Source organism: Buteo buteo, chromosome 15, assembly GCF_964188355.1.
Source record: "Buteo buteo chromosome 15, bButBut1.hap1.1, whole genome shotgun sequence".
Lineage (NCBI taxonomy): Eukaryota > Metazoa > Chordata > Aves > Accipitriformes > Accipitridae > Buteo > Buteo buteo.
The window spans coordinates 27,190,924-27,211,958 of record NC_134185.1 but is presented as its reverse complement, the minus strand read 5'-3'; positions in this window follow the sequence as shown (position 1 = coordinate 27,211,958).

Sequence of the window (21,035 nt, the reverse complement as noted above, 5' to 3'; positions counted from 1 at the left end):
CCATCACAAAGTCCTGCTAAATCTGCCATCGACAGACACCTCCATGTCTGCTTACTCCCTGACCCTCCCGCTTGGAAGCGGCATAAAGCCTTGGAAAAGCAAAATACTGAAAACCCGAGCTACCTGTCCCTTGCTAAGTCCCAAAGACCCATCATGTGCTCAAGGGGCACTTGCAGAATGGCAGAGCACCAGCAGCTTCAGTAGGTAATTCTGGCTCCTGGCTTGTGCTGCTTCTTTTATTGAAGTCTTACACTATTGAAAGACGATGGGCCAGCCCGAGTTGGCACCCCAGCCAAAAGAGCTGAGCAACTGGAGTTGAATTAACCGAATGAGAGAGGAGTGCCAACCACACCGGGGGTGCCCCAGCCCTTTGCCTCCCCCAGGCCTCCCTCCACTGCAGTGTCAGCCCTGCTACCCACCTTAGAGCCCTTCTAGTTCACAGCACAAAACTCATCCAACGCAGTGACAATTGCTCTGTCTGCTCCAACAGGCATGTTTCAGGCTGGACGCTGTCTCATATTTTACTGAGGCAGGCTGTCTGCTACCAATTACATATAACATCTTGAGGGTGTGAAAGAGTGTGACTGCAAGTGTAGGGGGAATAAAAGTTTTGCAACTATTAGAGAAACAAAGCTTTCATATATATGAAAAATAGAATATAGACAGATGAAGCTTGCTACTGAACATTTAACTCAAACAATGACACAATTGCAAAGATGCTGTTAAAGGAAGATCCAGAAACAAATTGAACTCTCAGAGCTGTGATCAGAGCCTCCATATTAAAAGGCCATATGCAGTTGCTAAATAGACAATTAGAGCATGAACAATAACTCTCAGGGACATCAGCATTCAAAGCAAAACCAAATATCACAAACTGAACCGTGAAACAGCCAGCTAACTAAGGCTGCTTACCAAATAAAAGAAAATGTGGAAAAGGGGAAAAAAAAAAAAGAAAGGAATGTAATGGTAAATTTCTGGGCATAAATTCTAATGACTTTCCACCCTCTTCCCCCCCCCACTCCCCTTAAAGCCACCTTTCCCTGTATTAGGTCTCTTTGTGTTTCTAATTTCTCTGATAATCTCAAGTGGAATTTGGGCAGAACTTGAAGACCCTAAAGTTTCCAGGAGAAAAAGCTTCATGCAAAATTTTGCCATGCCTGGTAGCAATAATCCAAATGACACCAAGAATGCAGCTTGTGCGGAAAGCATGGGGTTTTTATGTTTGCTGCTTTTCTCTCTTGTTGATTTTCCAAATTATCTTTTTAAAAAATGTGTATTTTAAAGCTCTTTAAACTTTTAAGTTTTCCTGATGGAACAGAGAATCCGATCATGCTGAGCATTTCTATGCAATCGCTCTTTGTTCTGCTGTTCCTCGGTACTTTTATTCAAGTCCCTTCATCATCACAGAAGGTAGCTAATGAGTGGCATTACAGTTTATAGCTCACAGACACAATTGAGAGCCATTTTTCTAGATTTTTGCTACTAGTCATTCTAAGTAACTCATTTAACTCTCCAGCAATCAACATTCCAGCAAAGTTTTCTGTAGGCAGGCAAAAATTGGCCTCTTCATGCCAACTCCTCGGGTCGTGTTCACGGACTCAGGAACTATCCCCAGCTTTCTGTTTGCATTTCCCCACTTGTGGACAGCATGCACCTTGTATGACACGGAGAGCCTTCTCAGAACATGGATTATGAGCAATGGTAACAGGTAGACAGGTAGAATATTTACCGAGAAAACACCAGACTGCATTCTAGAACGGCTTTGCTCCTCTGTTGATCTGCGAGGATTGTAGCCAGAATTTCAGCATCCTTACCTTCAACATTGATGGGTCCTAAACTAAGGGGGAATATTTTCAGTATTTCAGTGTAATACGCAGATGGGCTCCATGAACCTCAAGATATCGGTAAAACTCCTCACCAAATGCAAAAGTAATAGGTATTGCCACACAGTTTTATTTTAGCAATTGCTCCAGATCAAGTCCTGAATTGGGGAAGAGAAGGAACCTGATTCCCTGAAATCAGCTTTGGCCTTCCCACCTTTGTCTATCTGGATTAGACTTCAGGCCTCATTTATTTTCTTTGCATAGCTAACAGAAATAGGAGGTTTTTGCAGGTTAACATATGAGAATTCAAATTAGAAAGTGCTTTCCACAGTCTCATTGCAACCTTTACTGGTTGATAGCAATTTAAAAAAAAGGCCTAACAAAACTTACATTAACAGTTACAACTGTCTAACTATGCATCCTGAGAAATCCAAAACAAAGGTTATCTTTCACACTCCTGTAATTTATCATGTATTTTTGACAACCATGCCACAGCACAAAATCAATCTTCTAAATTTTCTGAAACTTTCTAAGTTTTGGAAGGGCTGTTCTTTTTCAGTTACTGGCTCAAGCTTCCCAAAATTAATAGTAGAAGTAGTAATTAATAATAATGTGAGGCAGAAGATAACTCCTTTTACTAAACATCAGCAATTACATGATGACATGCTTTTAAGTAATGCACCTCTAGATGCCGCACCACACAGTCCTGATGACTGCAGATTTGCATCTCTACCGCCTAGCTCAGGAGATATCAACCTCATCTAAGTATCAGGCAAAATTCCTGCTTTAACTGTCCTCTACTTATGAAGTAAATCATTGACAAGTCTTCCTAGTGGTCTTCAAAGAATAGAAGAAACATAGATATCATAGTAAAATATTTTCTTAGGAAAAAAGGTTAAGAATAGCATTAGAGAATATGGGTTTAATTGGTGTGGATTTGTGGTATTTGCAGGACACTTAAGGAAGCCAGGGATTGCCCTAGGGACATAAGACATCTTAAGGTTTTGGGTTTGTTTACTCAAGGGAGTTTAACTTCACCTACAGGCACAGCCAACAGTATTCCAGAAGTGTCCACTGAGGTCTCTGCTAAGGGTAGGTGAAAGTTTTCCAGCAAAACTGTATTTCAACTGAAAATGAAGTTTTCACATAAAGCCAAAATTTGTTAAAGGTGTCCCTGTGCCCAAAAACACTAAGGAAACCTCACACTCTGAAATGAACAAGCAGCTTTCTGCAGTGTTCCACTAAGGCTCAGTTCAATGTTAAACGTATCCTGGTGAACAACTGCTGTGCTGGATATGTTCACCCTGCAGACAGATCCACCCTTTAACTGGTGCTTGTCTGTCAGCTACCTTCAGCAGCCGCGCAACTCCCCCAGTGCATGGTGATGGCCAGTAAAGGAGAACAGACATAATAAATGCAGTCTTGTGGTGGAACAGGGCTCTGAGAAGGAAGTAAAAACTTGAAGCTTCTGGAATGCAGCTTTTATAGCATTGGACCAAACACTGGTCAATGCTGAGATCACCTGAACAAAAAGCTCTGAGCAAGTTCAAGTGTCCAAATGTATTGGTTAAGTTAGGTGGCCAAACCAGTTTGTTATAATTTCTCAAAACAGAAACAGCTATGAAATAAAAGGTATTTTCAGCAATGTCATCCAAAATTTTACACAGTCATTACATATGTGATAGCTGTAAATGAAGTATTAAATTCGGTTCTTTCAGTAGGTAGCAGAATACATCATTGCTAGTGATACAACCCATCTAACAGATCTTTTTACTGTTGGTCCTCAGTCCAGTTAGACCAGGATACCGAAGACCTTAGTGTGCCAAACTAAGGCCTTATTTCCATGCAAATTCTGCAGTGTTGACTTTTGAACTCATGAAAATGTGACCCTGAAATAACAGCTGAAAACCTAGCTTTGAACCTTTTAAAACACATTGTCTTAAAAGACTTAGATTTTGCAGTAAGCATCATGTATACAACAGCTTTACAATAAAAATTTCATCATAATAATTTTCTACAAGTCCAGACATAAACTGAAAAGAGACACATGGACTGGATCATGTTGAGAAGAAAGGAATTTCTGTCAGTGCTTCAACTTGACCGAGTTGAATCATAGATATCCAAAATTATGGACACCACTCTAAGTCTTTCCACCACATCTTTCCACTAAGCTCTAAATAGTGCTCATTTCATAGAGAATACAACTCTTTTGCTACAGACTCTGTGGCCAAAACAACACCAGTACATTATTAAAAATGTTTTGATATGAATCTGAAGCTGAGAATAAATCTGGTTGGAGTACACAGGGGGGTTTTCAGCATCAGGTGATTAACTCTATGGACAAGTCTTCAGGTATGTCAGAAACAGGCAAACATTATTAAGTATTTCTTTAAAGACATAATTACAATAACCACCACTCTTTCCCTGAATCCAAATCAGAAAAAAACAGGTTGCTGCTGCTGTGTAATTGTTGGATTGTATTTCCTGCTGGCTTCAGTAATTTTCATCATTTAAAGTATTTGTTAATAGTTTAAGAAATGCAGTGATTCTTTTCCATGGCATGATCTAAGTAAAAACCGCATGAGCTCTTTAGAAAGAAAAACGTGTGTTAGCGAGTAAGGCCTCGAATATAACAGAACACTTAGAAACAACAAAGAAATATTGTATTGGTATTCTTTCTAAGTCAGCGTTAAAGAAAAAAAAAAATTAACAGTGTGGATTAATGAGGACGTACTAAGCTATAAATACTAGGCACCAGCCCACGTTTCACTTAGGGGATCGAACATTTTCCTTTGTTTACAATTCTGCCTTCTCATTTACCTGAAATAATGTTGGTACCAAACCACCAATCCCAGTTGTTAACAGCTGACAGAAGGCCATTTATGATCAATGCCTCATTTTTTCTTCTTTTTTTTTTTTGTTTTTTTTTTTTTTTTTAAGATTCAGGGAACTTCTGTATTAGTTAAAGAATAAAAAACAGTTTATTTCTATGGCTTTCTGTGCTAAGATTTCCTCAAATAAGATTGAAAAAAATGGCTTGTAGATACCCCGTTATTGCTTTATTTTCTAATGCATCATATCACACTGGATTATAGGGGGTATCACTCAAATTAAATTTACTCCTGAGAGATGCAATAACTTTCAATCAAACCACAGGTAGTCAGCGTCCTTCAGAAACAGGCCTATAATGCAGGATGAATGAATGACGGTGAGCACAAGCACTGTAAGACCACAAATCCAATCAACGGAGGAAGAACAAATTACCATTGCTGGATGCAAATAGCTACAGTCTTAGAAAAACTATTTTGATTAGCTGAATAACTCACAAATTATGTGTGATCCCAGGAAAAAACATTTCTAAGAATACAGTTCCTCAGAAACAGTCCTGTGATGAAATGTCTGCTCTCCAGATCCAGATTCAAATGGCCCACATTCAGAAATGCCCGAGTACTGCCTTAATGTTATTATACTAGGAATCAAGAATAATAAATAATTAAGAAACAATCCTTAGCAAAACATACATAGCTTTCCTATTAGGCAGTTTCCAAGTTGCTTCTGACTGGCTGCCTCTCACCCATCGTATCTAGAGACAAGGAAAGCTGGTAAGTAGGAGAAGCAGAAGTGCAAAAAAGCCAGAGTGCAGAACCCACACCAGGAGAGAAACCCTTTGTGATTAAGTGTGTCTACACACCAGCTAAAGCTCTCCCCACCAAACACTCAAATCACCTGTGTTTGGGGTCCTTCCAAGAGCAGGATGCATTTTAGAGCCACCCCCACCACTGACCCCAAGTCACTCTTCATCAAAGAAAGAAATCCCCAGATACTAAGAGGTTCTGATAGCAATGGTGTGGTTTAAGCCCAGTCGGCAACAAAGCACCACGAAGCCGCTCGCTCACTCCTCTCCGGTGGGATGGGGAGGAGAAAATGTAAAGAAACACTCATGGGTTGACACAAGGACAGGGAGGGATCACTCACCACTTTTGGTCATGGGCAAAAGACAGGCTCAACTTGGGGAAGAAACAAAATCCATTTAATTTACTACAAGTCAAATCAAAACAAGGATAGTGAGAAATAAAACCAAATTTTAAAACACCTTCCCCCCACCCCTCCCACCTTCCCACCACAACTCCACTCCCGATTTGCAGGGGAACAGGGGACGGGGGCTGGGGTCGGTTCCTCACCCCTTGTCTCTGTCTCTCCTTCCTCCTCAGGGGGAGGAGGACTCCGCACTCATCCCCTGCTCCACGGTGGGGTCCCTCCCATGGGAGACAGCCCTTCACCAACTTCTCCAGCGTGAGTCCTTCCTGCGGGCTGCAGGGGGGCATCTGCTCCCTTCCACGGGCTGGGGGGGACAGCCCGCCGCCTCACCACGGGCTGTGGGGGCATCCCCTCCTCTCCTCCTTCCTCACTGACCTCGGTACCTGCAAGGGGTTCCTCTCACATTCCAATCCCCTGACTCACTGCAGGTTCCCCCTCTTAAATCTGTTCTCCCACAGGTGTTACCACTTGCACTGACGAGCTCGGCCTGGGCCAGCGGCCGGTCCGATTTGGAGCTGGGGAAGTTTCTAGAAGCTTCTCACAGGAGCCGGCCCTGCAGGCCCTGCCCCGCGACCAAAACCCCGCCACACGAGCCCGCTCCATCAGAAGGGCCTGCTTAACTCTGACATTGAAAGGGCCTCTTCCTTACGAAGGTGCTCATCGTTCACGAGTTTGTCTCAGCAGGTCACACACACAGGACTAATTAAATCAACTGTGAAAGTTTCAGCTGCGGGAGCTGTGGAGAAATAGCACAGTTTGAAGTAACTCTTTTCTAAAGTGGAGACAAGGTAATTGTGAGGACTCTTTCTGCTTTGAGGAAATGAAGGTGTTTTCAGAAAACTTTTCTTCCCAAGCTAATATTTAATTGCTCATAAAAACATATCCGCAGTGATCCTATATTAGACACTTGATAGTTTACACTCAGACTCCGGCTTTGGACAGTGTTTTAACTGCTTGTGAAAAAGTTGTCATTTTTATAGGGACTGGACCATTATGAACCTTCATATTTGTCATCTGAAAAGAAAAGAAGATCATCGTGTCTTGCATCTAAAATACAATTGCTTAAGGAAATCATCATGTCCTGATATAAATCACAGTGTCTGCAAAACAGAGAATTTCAAAGCAATACCCAAGGTGTCCACAATCTTCTGGGACCCATTCTTTTGGTCCTGCTTTGTCGCTCAGGAAGGTATCTATCGCTCCTTTGGATGACCCCAATGTTTTTTGCTTGAGTCTAGTGCCTGGTGGGATATTTCATGCTTTTATTATTCTCAGCTTGAAAAATTGCTTCCTAAATTCTTTCTTGTATCTGTTGATACTCAATTTACATCATCTGTTCTGGGCTGGAAAAAACAGTTCTGATTGGCGTTTTGTGCCAATTAAATTTTTATTGGCTTGTATTACATATTTGATTACTGCTTTTCTAAGCTCTACTAATTTTTTCTTAGGTTCTTTTAGCCCTAAAATCAATTTCCTTCTCCTGAAAAATGAAAAAACCCTACACTCCATGTAGCAACAAGTTCATAGATCTAAATATCAGTCACCAAAAGATGAAATTAAGAATTATTATTTATGATTTAGATGAGATGTGACCTAAAAATTCTGCTAAGAATTGATACGCTTACTCTTTAGAAGGGCTGTGATCCATATCCCTGGTGCTACAAACATTAGGAGCCTTGCAGAAATTTGTACGTATGAATAATTCTACGTGCAAGAGTATGCTATAGAATTTGCTGGAAATACAGATCCATGTGTAAAGTTAATAGAGCTACTCAGGAATGTAAATTTATTTATATGCATCGTTGGTTGCAGGCCAGGAAGATAATGCTACATATTCCAGCCCATATAATGACAACTTGCTCATCTAGCACATACTGTATACTAAAGTACAGTATATATGGGTTGCTTTTGACAAGAAAAAAGGATTTGAATCATAATTAGTCAGCACAAAATTAACAAGTGTTACAAGAAGGCACTGGTTTCTGTTGCTCTGAATTTGGTGCTTGATTATATCATAAAACAGTTGCTGCCTCAACAGAGATTTAGATTTTTATCGAACTAGTTCCTCTAAAAACAAACACAACTCACCTCCCTACAGTAAATCTTGGAGAATTCAGCAGGATGCATGCACAATAAGCTTCTGGAAGACAGAAATGGTCTCTTACTATATATCTGAGGACCTACCAGTGCAAGAAAGCTACCTATTAATGGAGTCTACAGCACAAATAATAGGCAATAAAAAGGGAAAAAAAAAAAGATAGCTATATAAGTTGCTCATGAAACAAAACAATATAAATGAGAATTATTTCTCATTGTCCATACAGGGAGATATTTTTTTCTCTATATATTTATATAGAGACAGAGATATGCATATTCTCACTTTAAAATATCATCTTGTATTAAATTCTGTGTGTAAAGTCCAAGGCAATTCACTTTCTGCAAGGTTAACATTTTATACCTCAATTCATGGTACCCATCTCTGCATTTAATGAGCAACGCTCACGGAGATAAAAATATCTCCTTTCATTGCTTATTAACTCCATTTAGCTAAAAACCGAGCACCTTCAATTTCCATTGCAGACAAAGGGTATGGGTATTCAGCACCTCCAGGAAGGGGAGATGGGGCCTGATTCTTCCTGAATGTATGTGTGTGTATGTGTGTAGTATGTACTATACATGTAAAGTACATCTTCTGCTGACTTTGAGAAAAGTTGTGGATATTCAGTATGAAGAAATCTGACCATGCTTACACGCTACTCAGTGTAAGGAATCAGGTTTGTGCCTGCAAATCTATTAGCTCAAATAGATTTTGTGCATGCCTCTGCTGATCTAAGAATGAACCCTTCAATGATTGGGTTGGGGTTTTTTTATAAGCTATCTTGCTAGCAGTTGAATGCTACATTATTTATGTCCCAGGAGAACGCTATACCAATTTAGCTGAGTGTTGTTTTAAAGTTAAAGTGATAAGGGAAATCCAGTAGCCTTAACCTTCATTGTAACCCTCACTTAATTTCAACTGCCTGGGGTTAGGTGAAAGTAGAGATTATAAAATGTAGTAATGATCTTATAGACTCTAAAGTAACACGACTTTTGTAATTAAAGTGATATTACTGTGCAGTGATCCAACTTGGTTTTACATTCCAGAATAGCCTATAAGCTTGCGAGACCTGTTCTGTTCGTTCTTTTGGTAAACAGGCACGAATACTTCTGCAGTTTGCCAGGTTTATCAGGTGAGACTGAGAAACATCTGCAATGCACTGGTTTTGTAGCCTTAGCAAATGGCTGCTTTGGTAAGATGTGCAACATATGCCTGTTTAAAGATTCATTCCTCAGTTTCAGGTTTCTGGAAATGCTGTAAATTTTACTCACCAGCCCACAGACCAAATCCTGCCTCGTGAGCAATAGGTGCACACAGTTAAGCAGCATGAATCTGCCAGAGTCGCAAAGAATGAGACAGCGTTTTTGGAGCCAATCCATAATGCTGGATGCCAAGACTTAGGTTATGCTGCATCATGCCATATTTTCCCCGATTTAAGCCACTGTCTTAACATTTGTCCACATGCAATAATTCCAACACATTCATCACTCAGCCCATCACTCGACACATTTCTCAGTGAACTTTCCCGATGAACAATATCTTTCTCTCCTAGTAATATTTCAATTATTCACATTGTAAGCATATCCATTGTTGGGCATATAGAAATTACTACTGCTGGCCCATTTCATTCCTACTTGTTTAAGAAATGTCAGAAGCAAATCTCAGGTACAGATGACTAGAAAACAGTTTCTGCGTGAGGCACAAAGAATCTTGGAAAATCCAGCCAGCTCTAAAGGGTAAAACATGATTTACTCAACTGGATAGCATTTCTGCCAATGCTGGGTGTGCTACAGTCAAACGTCAGCAGCTACAACAGTAAAAGTTTTATTTTAACTAATGAATAGATAAATGTAGCAAAAAGGTCTTGAAGGCTAATCTTTTCCACTGCACCAATGGGAGGTGGGAAAACAGTGCAGGCTGGTACAAGAAAGACAGCACAAAACAGTAATCATACTAGTTAGTGGGAACTCATTTAGAAAATGCAAAAACGGGCAGCTGCATACCAATGCTAATTTAAACACTTTCAGTTCAAAGGATTCAAGAGGTTGTGGACATCCATGCTAGGAAGCTTTGTAGAGCAGTGACCACTGGGAACATCCACTGGCACTGTTGGAAGGAGACCACACACGCACACAGAGGACACCATTAAAAGTCACTTTCAAGCTCAATAGCCCTACTGCAGGCATGCAAACCAAAGGCACCTCAGAGCTGGGTGTGTTTCATTCTACAGAGCATTGCACTCTGCTGCATAGACATACTTTGTGCAGCATTTGATAAATCATCTCTGAGCTGTAGTTCTCCATCCCTTGGGGACTGCAAGACACTAGCATCCCAAAAGGCTTTCTTTCAGAAGGATAAAGGCAGTAAAGATAATGCCATCACTTAGCTATTAGGAAGCAGAACACACATAGATATCTTTCATAGATGTGTGTCTAGTGGACAGCTGTCGGTCTAGATGAGGTTCTTTTCTTCTTTACAACACATAGGTTGACCAGTGTCGTCCCCCTTAGGGAGCCTTACACACTCCTTAGGAGCAATTTGGGGCAAGACAGACCCCTTGTTCCCAGATGACCTCTCTATGGGGGCATGTATCTTAGTCAGAGTCAGTCTGTTCAGACAAGGCACCAGTACAATCTCCAGGCAAGAGATGCTGCCAACGCTGCCTGCAAGCCAAACTTCATGGCTGGCAGAACAGGGTGAGTAGAAGGTAAGTCAGAAGGAGACACAAAGCGACTACTCATAAGGCTGCAACACAGGTTCTGCTAAGAAAACCTTTTCCCCTCCCCACCTTGCTCAGCATCTCAGCTCTGGGTCATGTTGCCACAACACGGTGTATGGCTTGCTCAAGATGCTCTTTCCTCACTTTGTATCTTGCAAGCAACAAGGTTGGAGGTGACCATAATTGTGCACCAGAGCCAGTGTGTTGCACATTTAGGGCTGCTCGTGAATACTTTGCAATTTCTTGTGAATATGTCATGCTTATTTCCTCTAGAAAAGCCTGTTAACTCTAAACACAGTCTGTAAATATAAATTACACACACAGACAAACTACAGAAAGAAAGAGAGAGATCATGAGAGCTGACAACCTTTAGGTTAAAAATCATTTATATAAACATGAACTATCATTTAAGCAGCAGTATCTTAATCTATTTCATTAATAGCTAAGAAAATCTGGCAACCATCTTAAGCTCCATCTCTGTCACCTCGATTATGGCCACTAGGCTTTCCCATTTCCCAGTTTACAAGGGAGACACTGGTGCCCTAGCCATCCCAACACAAATCCCGGTTGGATGCTCTTTTAAAATAAGGTGCTTGGACTACCACCAGCCTCAGCTCCACGTCCCCCACAGTGCCTCACCAGCTCCTGCACCCGACTCTCGGCCGCTCAGTAGGGCATGGCATTTGCCTGCCGATACCAAGCTGGGGAACAGACAGAAAGAAAAGCAAACCACCAGCAGCCTTTCCTCTGTGAATGTCCCAGTTAGAGTCCCTAGGGATGGCCTGCAGCTCCTCAGAGGTTTCATGTGAACCTTGGATACGGCAAGGGGCAAGAGAGGAGTACTCACAAGAGGGGAGTATGAATAATTCTGGGAGGAAGCCAGAAGTCTAAGAATAAAGACTAAGCAATAGAAAACAGAAGGGAGGAGAATATTATATTTAAAGCAGGTTTCTGGTGCGCCAACGAGTCACCATTCAGTTATGTCATTGTAATTCATGACAATAAAACCACTGTTATCCCCACCTACAAAAAAAGTAAGATTGAATTCTTCAGTCTAAACATGCAGTCACGAAGATAGAGGCCAGTAAAGGCTAGAAGGACACAGGGTGAAGTAAGAACAACAAAAATCCCAGATAAACTATCCATGACAAATAGGTTTGAATGCAGAAGGTACCCAAAGAAGAGGAAGAACACAGGATGATTTCTTTCACTTGGACTTTCACACAGAGGCAGCCACTGCATTGTGCCCTGCACTGAGACTGTGCTGGAGAAACTCTTACATACTGTAAACCATGCTGAAAAAAGGCAGTGGGCCCAAGACATACGAATGGCGTGCAAGCCTTTGTGCAATGCATGAGGAGTGTCTTCATGCTCTTTCTATAGCACAGAGAGAATGGTGATGCAGCTCTTCTCCTTGCAGGTAACCACTTGTGTGTCCCTTGCAGAAAACTAAGGAAGGAAAAGATGAAACCTGTCAGTATATTCAAGCTTCTTCCTCAAATAAAAAGGTTGAATGAGGTAGCATCTGCTCACTGCCCCATAGCAGGGACCAGCCAGTTCTTTCTGCCTTTTTTACCAGGCTCTGCCTGACGGGGCATCCTGGACTGCACATACCAGGAACATGGTTCTGTTCACCCCAGAAAGTCCCCATTCAATCTCATATCTACAAAATTTTCCTAGCCTTCTCCTTCCATATGCCTTGTATCACCTCCTACTAAAGCTCTGCTTTGCATAAATGCACTGCTATGAGCAATTGAATTTAGAAAGTGACTATAAAACCCCCCAAAGATTTTACTTAAGACAAAATCATTAGCTTACTGAAAGTGTTAGAGGTGACCTCTGGCATAAAAAGTAATGTGGCTGTAAAGGGGTTAGTATCTAAAGATACATTCAAATCCAATGCATGATAATAACTCAGAAATTGGCAATGGTTTTCCAAACCTCCTGTGCAGAATACAGCTATTATTCCTGTGACTATCTCTTTAAGGAGGTGAGTTACAGAAGTAGGAGATCTCTTGAGAGAGGTTATAATAAATCTTTACTGACTTGTCTTTCAAGCAGGAAGAAAAATCCATCTATGAAAAGGCTTCAAGGCAAAATGTTACCTGACTTCAGATTCAAACTTTTTATTTATTAGAAGAGATGTAAAGCTGTCTCCAGCTTCTTGATGTTACTTGTTCTGAGCAGTGGAAGTAGCAATGCTACTCCAGGGGAAACATCTTCCACTCTGGCATTGTTGATCTTAAAATATAGTGTAGTATAAATACACAAAGACATGTCAATCAGACAGGTACTATTCCAAGATATAAATTACACACTCATGATACACATAAAGAGTAGTGCTGTGTAGTCATTGAAAGGAGAATCTCTATCAGCAGTATCTGATTTGCAATAGGTAAGTTCAATTCTTTATGACCCCTGTTTGGGTACTGAGGTGTCAGCATCTACATTGAACTCCTGAAAGGGAGCAAGGTTTTCCTGGTTTGGTTTGCTTTATGTTGTTACTCTAAGCTCTTTTGTTGTTACAGTAAGCTCTTTTGTTGTTACAGTAAGCTATTTTGGTTTTGTTTTATAACCAGTTCCTTCAACCTTCAGGAACAAAGACAATTTTTATGCTGAAACACATGATCAACTTACATAGCAAAATGGAATATTCAAGATTTACTGCATTTGTTTCTAAACCCGTTCCAGTAAATAGTCTGGAGAACTTTGATTTCTGACAGGTCTGGTTTTGCTAATAAAAAGCCAAACTGTGGAAGCAAAATACACAGCACCTGAGATTCCAAGACTCTACAGATGTTTAAATATAACTGTCATCACTGAAAATGATCTCCAAAAATTGTAGGTACCCCTATAGGAACCTCTAGAAACTTTGTGTCCAGAAGAGGAATTGAAATACGCACGGAAAATACTCCAGTACAAAGGAAATGGGATAAAAGCTGTTTTCTAGCCTCCCATAAAATCCATAGCCAAAATAATAAAATACTTCCCCACTGATCACATGGAAACTAACCCTTTTATTAATATTTTCTATACCACCAACAGCCCCAAGATGGAATTTTCCACTTCATAACAGTAGGGTTGAACAAAGAACTGACTCAAACTGGTCCTAGAAAACAAAACGATACTGCAGCTTTCCAGTAAACCGAGATGAAAGGCCAGATTCTGATCCCAGGTGGGTGATGCTTGCATGCACAGTAGCAGGTTTCTGAAGAATGCAATAACATCTGCTAGTTAGCAAAGAGTGGTTTGTGTCAAAATGGAAAACAACACCCAAGGTCCCCAGTGAACCACCTACCAGGAAAGCTGTACTTAGAGCTCCACCTTGCTAGAAGATGTAACGTCACTGCCATTTAGGAGGAAAAGAAGCCAGGGACATGGAAAGGGAGCTCTGCTTCCTTAGAGGTCAAGACTGATGAATTTAGGCAAGGGACAGACCTGAAAGATGACTTTCTGTGAGATTTAGAAACTCAGCTTGTACAGTAAATCATGATTCATTCCATCCCTGAGTAATGGCCAGGTGCCGTAGCGTGCTGAACATGATTTTGGTCTGCATCTAGTTGAATACTTGTCCAAGCCAAGTTTTTTTCCAGTAACAAGTATAAGTCATCCCCAGGAAATTATGACTCTACATTGGTAATTTAATAGACTCATCTCATATAAAACTTAGAATCTTTCAAGGCCCTTGCTCAGTTCATCCTGTGCTTTTGAGTTCACATACTTGGGTAGAAAAATAGTGGAGGAGTGAGGATCTGTAAATACTTTCAAATCTTAAGTCATTAAAAGTCATATAAAGCACGTAATTCAATCAAGTGCAAACAATTACTCTAACACAAGAACAATCAGATGCATAATTATGAAATAGCGAATTGCCATCTACACAGAAACACTGTTGAAAAGAGCCCACAGAATTAAAAGGTTCAGGAACTGCCCAGAGACAATATTATCATTTCATTACCCTGTCAGGCCACTTATTTGTAAAGTGGAGCTTCTTTCATGCAAGCCTCCCATACACCTCAGAAAGCCTACAGCTCAGTCAACACATCTGTGTGTCCTTTTGGCTACCAAACCTCAAGAAAGAGACCTGCCAAAAAGTGTCCAAAGAGAACAACCAAACCAAACCAAAACAAGAAACAAACAAAAAAAAGGTATATATCAAAGATGGAGAAAATAGACTCCCAAATTAAAACGGGAAAAGCTGAAGTTCAGTTTAGTGAGTCAGGGATTAAAAAAGATATTGCAACAATTTTCAGCTATTTAAAAGACAAATGTTCTTTGTGTTCACTGGTGAAAGGAAAATAAGTAATGGGTTAAAATTAAGAAAAAAAGATGTAAGGGAAACGGGGGGGGGGGGAAGGAATCTCTATAATTAGAAAGATAATCAGGCAATAGAATAGAAGACTGCTTAGGAAGGTGATTGACCAACTTGACTGGGATGCTTTTAAGAACAGAGTATTCAAACATCTATGAGAAAGCCTCTCAGTATAACTGAATCTGTCTCAATAGAAGGATGGACCATAGGACTTCTCAAGGACCCTTCTAGCCATATTTGCCATTATTATATCATTTTACAGTTTGGGTACAAAGCTTTCACATTTGTAATGTTGTAGACACATTGAAGATAAGTAACTGTCATACCTAGAGATGGATCATATACCCCTATTCTTGGGAAGATTAGCCATTATTTGGGAGAAATGCGAGAGGCAAGTAAATCTCTCAAAGTGAGTGGAAGCAGTGGTTGCTACTGCTCATAAAGCCAGCTACACGTAACACTAGTCAGAAACTGAGCTATGTGGAGGAAGAAAGAGGCATATTCACTGTGGACATACTGCAAATTCAGAGATCTGATTGCTGTTTGCAGAAGCTGTCATTACACAGCCAAAGCCTAAAATGCCAGATGCGTAAACACAGAGGGTGGCAGGAGGTCTGACAAGCAGCAATGCACTTATGGGGTCCAGAAACAAAACTAAGCATTTTTTAACAGAAAGCAGGCTGTAAAAGAGAGAGAGAGAAGAAAAAGAAAAAAAAAAAGGGGGGGGGGGGGAAGGAAGGCTTGGATTATTAAGCAAGGAAACTACTTTGTTACCCAGTTCTACTGTACTAGAAGGATCAGGGGTTTGTAAATTACGGTTCTATGAAGAAATCACCTGACTTTCCCTTCCCCTCACAAATAAAAACAATGTTCAAGAGGCCACATACAGCCAAAGCAGTTGAGTCAAAAGAAGTTAGATAATAAACATGAAAATGGGCACCTGGCTGCAAAGCTGACATTGGTGTAAGATCTCCATTTGTCTTAGAAGTCAAACACATGATTTTAAGGAAAATAGGAGCTCTGTATTTAGCCCCAATTCATCCAGGTTATTAAGATCATGATTAGTTTAACTGAATGCAAACATACATTTAAAATTAGACCTATGCTTATATTTTTTACTCAGTCATCATGTAACGGGCGAGAATGGGCTTGGAAATACATCTTAGCCTCACAAAAGTTCTATTTTTCTGTTGTCAGCCTGGTTTTTTAAGGTCTCAGACAATTTAGTAGGCCCATATTTAAATTCATTGCTAAATCAGGACTTAAATAGGCTTTTTTCTTTACAATCAAGTTCTATTTGTGTGTCAGCAATTCACTTCTGAAGGGTTAAGTCAGTATATAAATCTGCAAAGATTTCACTGCATTATTCTGAAATAAGAGAAAGACTGACAGCAGAAAAAAACCTGAGGCACAGGAAGAGAACATTTGTACAAAGAGTAGTGTGTTCACCACAATTTTTTTAATCTCATTTTCTGATATTTGAGACAGTTTGAACAAGCTGCTTCTGTTAATCCTCCTCCAAAAATACAATGCTTTCTTGTGGCAGTTCAGCTCCCTGCCATGCAAATGAATGTAAATGTTACAAACTCATCATTAAGACTACACTGAAAGAGCAACAACAGCAGTAAAAATGGGCTATGGAGAGAAGAAAACTCCTATTAAAAAAACAAACAAACAAACAAACAATTGGACAACTGCAAGTCCTGGGTATCTCCCTCTTCTCTTTTGCAAAAAAGGATTCAAGTATAACTCATTTATTCCAATGCAATACAGAACCACTTAGTTTGAATCAATAGGGCTATTCTCAATTTACATGAATGTAAGAAAGATCATAATTTAGCTTTTAAGTTTCCATTTACTTTTCCTATGTATTAGCAAGGACCCCTGTTGCATATAGTTGGGTATCTCATCCATTTTACTGAATTAGGAATTTAGGGAGGAGCAAAGGTTTTGGGGAGGAAAATACTTTTTTAAAAGTTGAGTCTTGGGTGTTCAAAAGGAAGAAGGATTTTTTTTCCATATGTGTGGTTCCTAATGATGACTTTTATTATTAGGTGGTGCACCCATCTTTCCTAAAAGCAAGTTGATTCCCTTGAGAACAAAGTTATGGTCCTCCTGTCATTTCCCACATTCCCTCACCATAATTTCAGAAAGACCATTTTCAAATTATCAAACAGCAGCAGCACAGTGGGCAGACTGTACTCTATCAGAATGCATTGTTTGAAGGAAAAAGTACCACTATTACAGTAACCTGGGTGTATTTCAGATTACAGTAATAAGAAGTCTGGATACCTTGGCAAGAGAGAACCAACAGTACAAAATAAAAAAAAAACAAACAAAAAAAAACAAAAAAAAAAAAAAAAACAACAAAACAAACCAAAAAACCACCCAACTGAACACTTAGGATTATGTCCAAAACAACAGAACTATCACTGACCAGATTTTCCACTTTCCATATGCAGGGTTTTTAGGATACTGTTCTCTACTGATTTTCTTAAGGCTTCATCCTGCTGTTACTCTATAGAAAAAGAGTGCAATAAGTCTTCTTATGTATTATGCAGCCTTTCTGATGACTTAGAAACAGCTTTGAACCAAATTTGGAAGGCAAATGCAGTGAGACAGGAGTTTCATCAGAAACCCAGCTTTACCAGTGTCCGGAGGCTCGTTATGACAATTGTCGGTACACTGTGGAAAGGGAAAGGCCAAAACTGAATTTAGGATGGAAAACTGGTTAGGAGGAGCTGGGTGAACTGTAGCACGGGGTAGAAGGGAGTGATGAGGAAAAATCATAAGCAGTGCTGCTCAGAGGAAGTGAAGGAGTACTTCAGAGTGAAGTTTGGGAGGGAGTAAGCCCAGCATCCCCTGCTGTGGTCTAATACGGCGTGAAAAACTAAGAAAAGAGGTGTAAAAGAAATCATGTAACCTTCCAAACAACAGAGTTCAGATCGCAGACCCACAAAGTAGCAGACAGGAGATGACGGAGGGGATTGACCTATTGGTTTTGAATAAGAGTGAGGGAACTTGTGGATAATGCAAGAGAAGGAAACCAGATGGGCACAAGGCAAAGGAAGGCACTGCAAGAGGACAGCAATGGGAGCAGTGGTGAGAGGGAAAGGGAAGCTGCAGAAAGAAAAAGAAAGAGCTAGAGGGGAAAGGAGAGGGGAGATGTAGGGGACAGAATAAATGTGGTGAGTTGCAGACAAGCACAGCTGCAAAGAAATCAAGTGAGTACTGCTGTAAGAAAAAATTGCTCAGGTCTCCTCCAGAAAAATGGCATGTATTCCCCTCTGCCCACACACACAGCCCAGCTAGAACAAAATGGAGTGTGCGGCATCACGAGGACAACATGCTCTTCCACAGCCAGCAAAGAGCACACACGAATTCATGCAGAATAAGTGCTTTCAAAGGAAACCTAGCAGCTCATACAATGAAGCTGATCTTGACTTTATTTAGCATTTCCATGGCACTCAGCATATTCAAATGACAGTGCAACACTGCTCACCAGGCAACGGCAGGTGTAAGGCAAGTAGGGTCTGCTGTGGGGAGCACAGAGCACTGGCTGGCCTGTGCTGTAGCTCCAAACTGGGAACACGTTACGTGGGCCCCAGCTCAGCACTTTAAACGCAAGTCCAACCATCATCTTTTTGATGGATGGATAATCCTTAAATTTTGCATAATCGACATGTCCATTTAATTTGGTTTAAGCAACTCTAATGCTAAAAGAGCATCTCTCACTGAAAGCATTTGCCATTCCCCCCACAACATTTTGTGCTCAGAAAAAGCACCAACCATTCTTGGCAGCGGTAGGAGTCCTCTGCTTGTTCCTGTCTCATGCCACTACCTAACTTTTCTATTGGACAAAGTTGTCTTCATAAAGCTAATATCCCACAGCATGTCACTCTATTCATTTCAGTGTCCTTTATCTTTTTTATTACCTACCTACCGATTTTTCTGCCAAGACCTTTTTATGATTGATCTGTTACAACTTTATTAGAAACTGTTCACTTACAGAAGGCTGGGGGGGAGTCACATTTGCTCCCAATGTAATTAAACTGACAGCAGTGGCTTTATCCCAAGAAAAAATTTGACTGTGTACATTCACAATAAATAATTAATTCCAAAATTACTCAATTGTTTCCATATCTCTTGTTTCTCCACTAGAGAGTTAAGGTCTATATTGAGCCATGCATCTTGGTCTTGTACACATCCTTTAGTATCAGGAGATATCAACAGTAATTACATCAGGATCTGTGAGTTAGTTAATTGGATTTAAAATATTCTGATCACGACTCTAGATCAGACCTGGTTTTGAATTGCAGGTAGGTTGAATTGCTAGCATAGTAGCTATGCAAGAAACATTTGTTAGCTAAATCCTTCATCTGCATCTCATTCATTACCTATTGTTACAAAGGCAACAAAAATCATAAGAATCTGAAGTCACTTATAATTGCAGTTTTTCTTTCTATACCTATCTTATCACACACTTCACTCTTCTGTTTCTTTTGTACTGTGTGTGCTCTTACCACCTCCCCTTATTACCTCAAGCCATGAGAGGTTGGTTTATTACACCATTTCGGAATTGAGTAATAGGTTTTCCTCTAACTCATGTGTTATGTTCACCTCCTCACCTTTTTATCGTCTCCTGTCTGCTCTTCATAATCACTGCTCGCTTTTCCTTTCTGGAAACTAGCCATGACTCTGCCCAGCTTTGAATCTTCAGACCAGTTTCCACCCAAAAGTCTAAACATTGCCAATTCCTCTTCATTGTATTATTTAATGCTAGGACTGTCCCCTGGGATTTTCCTGGGAGAAATGACTCCGTGACTACATTTTTTGACAAATGTGAGCTGTGAGAGGACAAATTTGAAAGGACAAAGGGAACTCTTTATCCTTCACAGCAGCAAGAAAACCCAGGCAGTTGTAGACTTTGCCTGGTTCCCAGTATTTTAAGAAATATTTTATCCCTTTAATAGGCAGATCTAGGTACAGGTCTCCTAGGTACAGGCACTTGGAGATAGTATGGATAAATTTTAGGCCATACATCACATTTTATGTCAACATCAGCTATTTAAACTTACTACAGGAAGAACTTAACCAGGAAAATAACCTGAGATGACCGAGGACATAGCAAAAATCAGTGTCATGCTGGATTACAGTACTGCAGCATGCAATCCACCTCGTATCACACTATGAAAATGTTCTTTTTTGTGACCACAAGTTAATCAGACCTTCACAGATGTGCACCATGTAATGGTGAGCAGGCAGCAGGCAGCTCTGCTCACTTCAAACTGTTTCTCCTGTGACTTCACTCCTCTGGCTAAACACAAGGCACTGTAGGGACAACATAAATAACCTGTGACCTCCATGAAAACCCAATACAAATTTGTCAGCTGTAAGAGTATTTGGGTTTATGCCAGTTTGTGTTTATAAGGTGCCAAGGAAAGTAATTATCGTGGTTATGAAAAATGTCATGCAAAGTGTCCTCTAGATTCTGGATCTAGGAAAATGCAGAAAGGCAAAGCATCCTCTGCAAAACTATTTGCTAAAGGGCGACATAGGAAATACACTGATGAAAAATTTGCCAGTTTAGGGCATCTCCATGCAAATAGAAGGGGGATAGCACCTCATGGTCATCATGAGCTAAATTGTGGAAGTGCTTATCAAGCAGCAAAACCATCAAACTCTGCATAAAGCATGGCTCACATATAGCAAGCCCAGTCCTCAGGTAAACAGTGGTGGTGAATCCCTGCAGGCAGACCAGAGGTTGAACTTCCTTGCATAAGCCACCTGGCAACTAATTCTGAGGAACACAAGTAAAATATAGCATCTGTTTGTAAGTAATTTGCCGGGGCAGGGGGCGGGCAGTCCAGGCAATAAATAGGTACTCTGATGCAGATACCGTGCCTAGTTATTTCTTTGCAACTGGCTTTTGTCACACATGCTGAAAATACTTTGGTTTTAATATCTCTAGGCCCTGAGGAAAGACACCTATTTTCTATTTCCTTCCCTTTCCCTCAGTTGTACATCCACAGAGATGGAGAAGAG